General features: G+C 38.7%; 1 long non-coding RNA gene across 1 annotated transcript; it reads right to left on the reverse strand.

Moving 5' to 3' along the window:
- Positions 1-777: 777 nt before the first annotated feature.
- On the reverse strand, positions 778-10,820 carry LOC124857377. Its single transcript, XR_007035578.1, has 3 exons — positions 10,435-10,820; positions 1,311-1,414; positions 778-1,227 (listed from the first exon to the last, which is right to left on the reverse strand). It is a non-coding gene; the product is annotated as an uncharacterized LOC124857377 (long non-coding RNA).
- Between the last annotated feature and the right edge of the window lie 292 nt (positions 10,821-11,112).

The raw sequence follows: 11,112 nt of genomic DNA on the forward strand, positions 1-11,112 counted from the left end.
TAGTCCGTTTTGCCGATTTATTGGTCTGCCAATGGTCAAACCCTCACTATGGATCATGACTAAAATAACCATTTGTGGGTATAATTGGCTGAAATGAGCTTCCTCCATAGTGTGGCTGGTGTCTACCTTAGAGATAGGAGGAGTAGCTCTGTCATTTGGGGAACCTTGAAATAAAGCAAATACAGTTGAGGTGGTTTGGGTATTTGATCAGGATGCCTTATGGGAGCATCTTTTTGGAGGTGTTGTATGACCTGCTTAAAGGAGACCCTGAGGCACATTCAGAATTCAAAGGAAAGACTATGTATCCCTTCAGGCCTGAGGATGCCTTGGATCATTAAGGACGGTGATGTGATCTGAGTGGGTGGGTGGATGGAAGGAAGGAACAATATTCAGGTCAACACTGTAATTACTGAATCGTTCATGAAGTTACTGACAAGTGTTTATGTATGAAATGTTTTTCCTTAGTACAACAGAAAATGTATTTGCCACAAAAGCCAATATTTGTTTTGCTTCCCAAATGTTTGGTTATGACTGTATTTGAGGTGTCCTATGCATATCTTCCAGGGTATGACCTTGCAGTTGTTTGGAAAAAGTTTGGTTACCGTTTCTGCTTTGACAAATTCTTAATTTATTAAAGTATGTTTAAATAAAAACATGTGGACCCAAAGCTCCAAGTGAAAGTCATCTGAATAAGGCAATGGGCAGTATTAACAAATGGAGAGTGAATGATGAATAGTCATAGGGCACATCATAGGGTACAATTACAGAGGCAGAGTATAAGTTTGAACAGGTTTATTGAAAACACAAACAAAGCTGTGGTGGTTTGCCCAGGGTCTGGTTTCTGCAGATCGAGGCACTCAGGGAGAGAGAGAAGTGAGTACAGATAGCTGGAGGTAACAACTGGATTGAACAGGTAGGATTTCTTACTGGTAAGTTTGAGATGGATTTTCCAAGACAAGGTGAGCAGTGTGACAAAGGCTGGGGTAGACAGGTAAGATCTTTGTGAGTGATTGCTAAGGCTGGTTCTCTATGATGTGAGGTGACTGGAGTTGGAGGGTATTTTGAAAACCCACAGTCTGGAGTTAAAGTGGGTACTTCTCTTGGCTTTGCAGGTCTGAAGGAGGTTTTCGGTGGAGTTACACAGTCAAGTGTTCCCTTCCAACGACAAATTTGGGACACAGAACATTGAGCTGGAAATCCAGGTCTGAGTCCTAGATCTACTTCACTCTAGGAAGAGAGAAGTAAGGGCTCAGGTAAGTAACAAGGTCAGTATAACAAGAATGCAGAGCTTGGTTTGCTGGTCTGATTACCATTCAGGAGAGTTAATAATATAATGCCTCCTTCAGGGTTCCTGCTGCTTACTTAATTGCTCCTGATGATCCACAGCTGTGTGGAAGCACCTGCCTGTTGCACCCTGCAGAAAGAGGTGAGAGAAAAAGCATACAAATATTACACTGACCTGTGGTCAGCTCTGCAATGTGACAAAACAGTTATTTACAGAGCTGGCGTGGCAAGCTTTATTAAAACTGTAGTCTCCATGTTTATTCCATAAAAAATGTACAGGGGTTGGACAATGAAACTGAAACACCTGTCATTTTAGTGTGGGAGGTTTCATGGTTAAATCGGACCAGCCTGATAGCCAGTCTTCATTGATTGCACATTGCACCAGTAAGAGCAGAGTGCAAAGGTTCAATTAGCAGGGTAAGAGCACAGTTTTGCTCAAAATATTGAAATGCACACAACATTATGGGTGACCTACCAGAGTTCAAAAGAGGACAAATTGTTGGTGCACGTCTTGTTGGCGCATCTGTGACCAAGACAGCAAGTCTTTGTGATGTATCAAGAGCCACGGTATCCAGGGTAATGTCAGGATACCACCAAGAAGGATGGACCACATCAAACAGAATTAACTGTTGACGCAAGAGGAAGCTGTCTGAAAGGGATGTTTGGGTGCTAATCTGGATTGTATCCAAAAAAACAAAACCACAGCTGCCCAAATCACGACAGAATTAAATGTGCACCTCAACTCTCCTGTTTCCACCAGTACTGTCCGTCTGGAGCTCCACAGGGTCAATATACACGGCCGGGCTGCTATAGCCAAACCTTTGGTCACTCATGCCAATCGGTTTCAATGGTGCAAGGAGCGCAAATCTTGGGCTGTGGACAATGTGAAACATGCATTGTTCTTTGATGAGTCCACCTTTACTGTTTTCCCCACATCCAGGAGAGTTACGGTGTGGAGAAGCCCCAAAGAAGCGTACCACCCAGACTGTTGCATGCGCAGAGTGAAGCATGGGGGTGGATCAGTGATAGTTTGGGCTGCCATATCATGGCATTCCCTTGGCCCAATACTTGTGCTAGATGGGCGCGTCACTGCCAAGGTCTACTGAACCATTATTGAGGACCATGTGCATCCAATGGTCCAAACATTGTATCCTGAAGGCGGTGCCGTGTATCAGGATGACAATGCACCAATACACACAGCAAGACTGGTGAAAGATTGGTTCGATGAACATGAAAGTGAAGTTGAACATCTCCCATGGCCTGCACAGTCACCAGATCTAAATATTGAGCCACTTTGGGGTGTTTTGGAGGAGCAAGTCAGGAAACATTTTCCTCCACCAGTATCACGTAGTGACCTGGCCACTATCCTGCAAGAAGAATGGCTTAAAATCCCTCTGACCACTGTGCAGGACTTGTATATGTCATTCCCAAGATGAATTGACGCTGTATTGGCTGCAAAAGGAGGCCCTACACCATACTAATAAATTATTGTGGTCTAAAACCAAGTGTTTCAGTTTCATTGTCCAACCCCTGTAGATCCTCACTTTAAATCTGAGATTTTCAAAAGGCTGTGAATATTTCCAAATTCATCATGTTTCATTACACATAGAGGATCAAATTTCATAGACATAAAACAAAGGAAGTTTGTGGAACTCTGTGTAGCCTTCCTGTTACATGGTAAAAGTATTGCGTTCTTTCACAGTGTCATATTGAGTTTAAAGGATTTGACCCACATGCAGAAAGCAATTCAGGAGACGGTATTGTTCGGTAATTTACAACTGGGTGAATAATGCAGGGAACTTGTTAGGTATTATTTAGTCAACTCAGAGGTAAGAACGATACAGTCAGAGTTACTTGTGACAAGGGTAGCCCACTTTGCAGTGAAACTACAAAGTTTTGACACCCTATCTCTTTATTTATATACACAGTTCAACAGACAGTTCAGACAGGGTGTATGTGTGTGAGACGGAAAGGAGGCTGGTTCACACAGAGATAACAATGATCTCACACACACAGGGAGGAAGGCATAGTGCAGGTGCCTTCCAACCCAAGGTTTTTACATGAGTGATAACAAGTTTTTTGCACCCATCCAACAGTCCCTCCTTTTATCACAAGTAAAAACATTTAATATAAAAACGAGTAAGAAAAATACTTTGTATGAGCGAAAACCCACGGACGGTAAACAGATTATATTTTGTGGGAAATACTCATACGGCCCCGCCGCCCTCGGCGACCATTAAAAGTTAAATGTTGATTAATACTTGAAATCATAAAAATAAAATAATGATACTTGAAATCATAAAAATAAAAGAATGATACTTGAAATCATAAAAATAAAATAATGATACTTGAAATCATAAAAATAAAAGAATGATACTTGAAATCATAAAAATAAAAGAATAATACTTGAAATCATAAAAATAAAAGAATAATACTTGAAATCATAAAAATAAAAGAATAATACTTGAAATCATAAAAATAAAATAATGATACTTGAAATCATAAAAATAAAATAATGATACTTGAAATCATAAAAATAAAATAATGATACTTGAAATCATAAAAATAAAAGAATGATACTTGAAATCATAAAAATAAAAGAATAATACTTGAAATCATAAAAATAAAAGAATAATACTTGAAATCATAAAAATAAAAGAATAATACTTGAAATCATAAAAATAAAAGAATAATACTTGAAATCATAAAAATAAAAGAATTAAAAAATCTGCCCTGTTTATGTCATCATTGTACTTTTTCTCATTTCACTTAAGCAACAACTTCTTCCGATTTTCTGCTGTAAGGTTATTTTATGAAATACAATGTATGAGTACACTCAGGCTTTTGATGTGATTTATTTACAACATGTCATCATAATCGTCCCCTTCATTTTCGTGCATTTCTACCTGGTTCAGTGTTGCATATGCCACCATGAACAATACCAGAAATTCTGTAGGAATGGATGTGCGTCATGTTCTTCCGTCAGTGTTCTGAGATGGGTCCCGTCTGATGTCCATCTCTTCTGGTTCGGTATCACCTCCTGTGGATCCTGCTTTAGATAGAGAAAGAGTCCTGCTACCAGAATTAAGCTCAGGCTTATCAGTTCTGTCCACATGTTACAGAGAGCCATTTTATAATTGGGCGCAGATCAGCTGTTTTCTTCACCGGTTTGAGACGCTGGGCCATCTTTGAACCCGGACTTCCTCTGCTACCCCGTCGGTTGGTTTGGCTCCTGTAACGGCAAAACTGGCTTACAGTGGCTTTTATGAATCCAGGAAGGCCTCTCTGCTATTTTCAGAGCTGTGGGCGTTGTTAGGAGTATTTGAAACGGCCCTTTCCACCAAGGAGTGCTCCAATCCTTCCGGTGGAGTGTCTTAATCAGGACCAGGTCTCCAGGCCTCATTCTGTGGGATAGGAGCAGAGATTATCGGCAGACCACTGGACATTTGTTCTTCTTTTGTCTGCAACATTTTATTCATCCACTCAGCTAATGAAGGTTCCTGTTGTGCTTTCTCTATTTCATTCATGTCAGAGGGCAGAGAAAACGGTCTGCCATGTACTATTTCTTTGAGAATACAAATTCACATCAGCAACTTGGTGTCACGTGATCTCAGACTCAGAATATAGTGGGTGGAGCCATACAATGATGTACATTAGGTGGCAAATGGAGTAAGACCAGTTTGATTTGGAGTTATTCTCATCCATAATTTAACCAGGGATAGGCATTCGGGCCATGGCCTCCCTGTTTCTTCCATTGTTTTCCTTAATCTTTAACTGAAACCCTAATGCATTAGAACTTAGTTCTATTAATTTATTTACAAAATGAGTTCCATTATCTGACCTTATAATCTGTGAGATACCATATGTGGGGAAGAAATGTGTCACTAGGTTCATCTATTACAACTAGGCAATATTTCTTCCCCCGTGTTTGCAACAAATTATGCATGATCTGCAAAAATGATTTGCATAGTCAGAAATATTTATAGTGTAGCATTAATGCTTTACCAGATGTGACATATTCCCCCCTTGACACGTGGGTCTTCCCAATGTGTCACTGTAGCCGCTGTGTTGTATAAATATTTTGGGAGGATTGGTTTATCTTCTATCTGATAGATGTCATCTTTTTTCTGTGCTCCTCTCTTTAGCCAGGCCTTTATTTCTGTCTTGGTTGCTGACTGTTGGGCGTCTTTCAGCACGTCTGTGTCTATAAATAGCAGATCTGACATTTTCTCTTTAATAGGTTGAAATGAGTTAGTTCTGTCCCTGATGATGTTTTAAAACCTCTATTTTGCCAAATCTTAGCATGGTGATGTACTGATCCGAAAACGTATTGGCTGTGTGTGTATATAGTAAGTATTTGTCCCTCATGTAATTCACATGCTCTTACTACAGCATATAATTCTGCTGTTTGGGCTGAGCATGTATTGGGTAGAGATTTAGCTTCTATTATCCTATCGATGGTTGTTACTGCATAACCAACTCTATTCTTTCCATATTCATCTTTAGATGCTGAGCCATCTACAAACACAACACATGAATCTGGTATAAGGGTTTGAGAAATGTCTTGTCTGGGTTTTTTGTCTTCTTCAACTTTTGCTTTATAAGAATGTGGTTTTCCATCTTCTGCAGTAGGTATTAGAGTACTTGGATTTAAAGGGCACATCTTTTTAGAGTTATGTTTGGCTGTGATAATAATAGTGATGTCAGTGTGATATGCCTTGCATGTAGCGTCAGGTGCTTCTCTTAATATTCCTGACTTCAACATATCTTGTATTACTGGCTTAGTACCTTCTTCAGCTTCTGGCTTTAAGGGGTATTGACGGACTAATGGCCTTTTTTCAGATATTAGTTTAACCTTGTATGGTGGGAACCCCTTTATAAGCCCTACATCAGTTGATGATTGGGACCACAGTTCAGGTGGGACAGCAGCTAGGGCAGGATGCATGTTGCTCTCTTTGCTCTCAGCTAAGCCCTGTATTTGTCCCTCTGCCTCATCTAAATGTATCCTTGGATGGACTTTGACTATCCACCCTAGAATGAGCTTCCAGATTCCTGTATTAGGATCTACCTTTGACAGTGTCAGTGCTGTTCCTGCAGAGGTTTAAAGCCTCTGTTTTTCCAAATTCTTATTATTCTTTTTTATTATATTTTATAAAGTAAGTCCTTATTACATTTAAAAATGAGATCAATATTTTTGGTAGTTGCTATTATTATAAATAATGCTTGGTTTAGTTCTTATTAAAAATAAAAAATAAAAACTCACTCACTGATGAACACAAAAAAATGAAGGGCATATTATATCTTATAATCTTAGTTTATCTTACCCAGTTTTATAGATACAACATACAGTTTCAGTCAGCTTTGTATTTAGTTCAAGTAACTAAAGTTTGTTTCAATTAACTCACGTTTTCTCTATTTCAGTCCAGTCCAGTAATTATGTTAAGGTTCATTTCATCTTATGTTAAGTTTGAGTCTAATTCAATCATTTTGAACCTGACTGGAAAAAGTCTAAACATCTGTTAAAATCTTTTTGTTTTACCATAGAGAACTGACCTAATATTATTATGGTATGTTGAGGACTCTAATTTTTACATAACATGAAACAGACATTTATTTCACAAAAACAGAAAGTCAAACACAGACATTTGGCCACATGAAAGTTTAAATAACCTGTTTGTAAAAGAATTAGGAAAAATTCAAGACGGATCTATGAACTTTCTTATGGTTATTAGTATTTTCAATACAGGTAGAACCTTTGCCATCTTTAAATGATTTTTTGAAAAAGATTCTGGAAACCTTATTAAGATATAAATTTGGCAAAGATCATCAGAACATCAGACCTTTATTAGCGCTTTTAATGTCCCTCAAAGATGCATTACAATGAAATCAGTCATTCCCATTCACACACATTCACACACTACTTACTTATTTTTCTGTCAGAGTAATTTTTATTTGCAAAAATTTGAACATAATTTGACTTCTATTATTCTTAAAATGCACATTGTTTCCTCATAACCCCTTTTGTTTCCACTAGGTCTGTTTTGAACGCTTCAATTCTTTTTTTTTTTATTCACCAAGAATCAATAAGGTGGTCTTAGTGGGTCCACCTTAAAGGTGTTATCTGTTGGGTGTCATGTTATCATTGTCAGGTCAGTGAGGTTCATAAGTCAGTCAGAACCTTGGTCATTTGGTCTGTGCACATAATGTTTCATAGATCCAGCCTATGATTAGTCAGCAAAACTTCCACCTATAGGAGAAAAAATGATTGTTAATGAATGAGCTGCATTTCCTAGGAACACTGTCTTCCTTCTGGATGAGCATCACCTGTTGAAAAACTTTCATCATTGTTTGTTTCACATATTCACTCAGATCTTTATATTATACCAGTAGGTGAAGTTGTTAGTATCTCATGTAGACTGACATATACTGTTGCATTTGGAGAGGATCTCAGATTAAATAAACATAGTTAGAGCTTCAATCCAAGTTCATTTTGTGTCTGCAGACTTTAGCCAATTTTTCTTTTCTTTCTTTTTTTTTTTTTTTATACATAAAGAGCAAGATTCAAAACATTTTCAAAAGGCAGATTGTGGCAGAATGTAGACAAAACTGCTTATTGATTGACAAAATAACATTCAAGCACACAATCACCATATTAAAAAGGCTCTACTTCTAGAGAATCACTAAACTCCTGAGGTCCGGTTTTGGCCCGCGGACCTTGAGTTTGACACATGCAGGGTAGAGTTACAATTTTTTTTTTTTTTTTTTTCAGACCTTTCAGCAGAGACAGACTTCTGCTGTTTGCAGAAGTTTTATCTTTGTTTTCAGGCAGCTGCATCTCTTTGTCAAGGTCGTTTCACAGAGCTGAAATTTAACTTCTCTCAAAGAGGAAAAATCAAGAATGCAAACAATCTGAGCCAAATATGGAATTATTTCCCTGTAAAATGAATCTTTTGCATTTTATCATGATATTGTTAGTAGTATAACACCATAGAATGATTTTTAAAGCACCTGTTTCTCACTAATGCTTGCCTACAAAATCTTTTACTCTCAGATTACTTCTTTAACAACTCTAGTCATTGTTCACTGGGTTGTCCAGTTGGACAGTTTCCATGTTGTCCACATTGTCACCTCCTCTTTTAACTTCTTTTACCACGTCCTCTAAAACCATCTCTTAGTCTTTATAATCTAACCTGGGATGGGTGGCGGTCCGCCCCCCCCCCTTTATTTGTTTTCAGTTAAGCTGAAAGTTTTTTCCTGTGCTTTTCTTAAGGCCTCAGTATTATGGCTATGTCAGTTAAAAGCTGCTCTTATTGTTGTTTTTTTAATTCATCTTTTTGTTTTAATCTGTTTATCAACTGTGAGCACTCAGGGACTGAAAAGTCCCCTTTGAAATTATAATCTGGCAAGGTTTTTTATTGTCTCTTGAATCTTTTGAATGCATAATCTCCAGTTTAAGATCCCCGTGTAGTTTTAGGATTTCAGTGATAATTAAGTTACCTGAAAATCCGTATTTTTATGCCATCGTGTACATATTTCTGTTAAATCAGAGCTTTTTCTCTGTTCTTTCCCCATTGTTCTTTGTTATTTTTCTCTTTTTAGTTTTCATTATTGCTAATTTTAGATCCCCTTGTAATTTTAAGACATCCTTTGTATCTAATTTGCCCAAAAACCCATGTTTTTTATTTTTTATTCCATCTATGACAGATCATACCTGCTCCTTTTACATAGTTCTCCATAAACTTTACCTCCCCTTCTAAGTCAATTAGTTTACTTTGTTTCTTCCCCATTATGTTTTATGTTAGTTTAATTATAGTATAAATGTCCCAGATAAAAGGTCACTGGCATGAGACTTTAAGGAGAGGACATTAACACGGCCTTCTACTGCGACTAATTCGCAGCGGTGTTAATTTTCTGGAATGAAATCCGACCTGAATCTCCAAAGTCACCAGTACGTAGTTTTAATCTGGGCAAAAGAAAACACAGGACTAGCAGAATCCTGCTATGATTCTATTAAAATGCTTAGTCCTCCATACACACACAACACAGTCACACAGTTAGTTTCAGGTACCTTGTAATTTTTCTAAGTTAACTTGGTGCTATTTTATGAGCTCAATTTACTCCGTTCTTTTTACTTTTATAGCGCTTATTCTATTCCCTCGCAGGGGAATAACCCTTAGTCGTTTTATTTGGCCCCCTTCTTGGCGGGGCCCTACCTTAATTTGTCACTATTCCTTTCACGGTGGAATAAAACCATCCCAATGCAGCGTCCTTACCGGCGACGCACTACCAACGACTTTTAAGTACTTTTCTTCTTTTATTTATATAGCGCTTACTCTATTCCCTCACAGGTGAATAATCCTCAGTCGTTTTCTTTAATCCCCTTCACGGCGGGATTGTACCAAATTTGTCACTATTCCTTTCACGGTGGAATAAAACCATCCTAATGCAGCGTCCTTACCGGCGACGCACTACCAACGACTGTTAAGTACTTTTCCTATGAACTGTATTTTAAAACTGTCTCACCTCGGAGTTGACTTCTTGGTGACTCTTTGGACCCTGTGAGAGTCACCCCGCGCCGAGGAAGGCAATAACCCACTGGCCAGGTGTGAATTCACACACACCGGGACTTTCAGCCACTCCGGCTAATGGAGGCTGTGCAGCGGTGCTTCGCTCGACGTCAGGCTTCCCCCACGGATCCCAGAGTCACTGTTAAAGCAAAGAGAAATAAGGTTATTGAATTAATCCGGCTTCGAAGGACCAATAAATGTTAGGTATTATTTAGTCAACTCAGAGGTAAGAACGATACAGTCATAGTTACTTGTGACAAGGGTAGCCCACTTTGCAGTGAAACTACAAAGTTTTGACACCCTATCTCTTTATTTATATACACAGTTCAACAGACAGTTCAGACAGGGTGTATGTGTGTGAGACGGAAAGGAGGCTGGTTCACACAGAGATAACAATGATCTCACACACACAGGGAGGAAGGCATAGTGCAGGTGCCTTCCAACCCAAGGTTTTTACATGAGTGATAACAAGTTTTTTGCACCCATCCAACAGAACTGGAACCAGGATGCAAACTGTAGAAATAAACAAGAAGGTAAACAGGGATAACTCTGGGGCTGAACTCATGAAAATAATAAGTCTTACAAAGAATGGTGGAGGGATCTGCCAGAAGGGGAGTGGAGAAACCAAGTGGTTGTTTGCCAGTGAGACTGAAGTTGGTGGATATGGTAAGCCAGGAGAGTTTGTAATCCACGAGGTGCAATGGAGGGAGGAGGGTGGACAGGGTTCGCAGATGGAGGTCCGAGGTACGCAGGAATCAGGAGGCTGCCAGCCGACGTGATCCAACGAAGTCATGAGAGACTTGAGTCTTTGTTCATGGAACTGGATTGCTTCCTTCCAGAAGACGGTTTATCCAGGCAGGATTCAATGCAAGGCAGAATCAGGTTCAGGAAACCTGCAGGATACAAAGACAAAATTACTTGGTGTACAAGGCAAGGTCAAAGGCAAAGGTAACGTGGCTCAGTAGTATCACTAAGAGCAACACTCTGGCAGTGAGTTCTTCTTCTTCTTCTTCTGTGTTGTTTTTTGGCAGTTGGCAAATAACTTGAAGATGTGCATTACCGCCACCAACTGGTATGGAGTGTGGTTCTTCATGGTTTTAAATCTTATTTACTATTACAACAATCAAATTTTATTTATTAATTTAGTGCTTTTGAAAAATCTAATTATAATTTGAATATGTTTGCTACCTAAACTTCTTTGCAAAGTATCTCTCAATATAAAATTTTCTTTAATCCCTACAAATTCTCTCCTTAAAATTGT

The sequence above is a fragment of the Girardinichthys multiradiatus genome, chromosome 20 (assembly GCF_021462225.1).
Source record: "Girardinichthys multiradiatus isolate DD_20200921_A chromosome 20, DD_fGirMul_XY1, whole genome shotgun sequence".
Taxonomy (NCBI): domain Eukaryota; kingdom Metazoa; phylum Chordata; class Actinopteri; order Cyprinodontiformes; family Goodeidae; genus Girardinichthys; species Girardinichthys multiradiatus.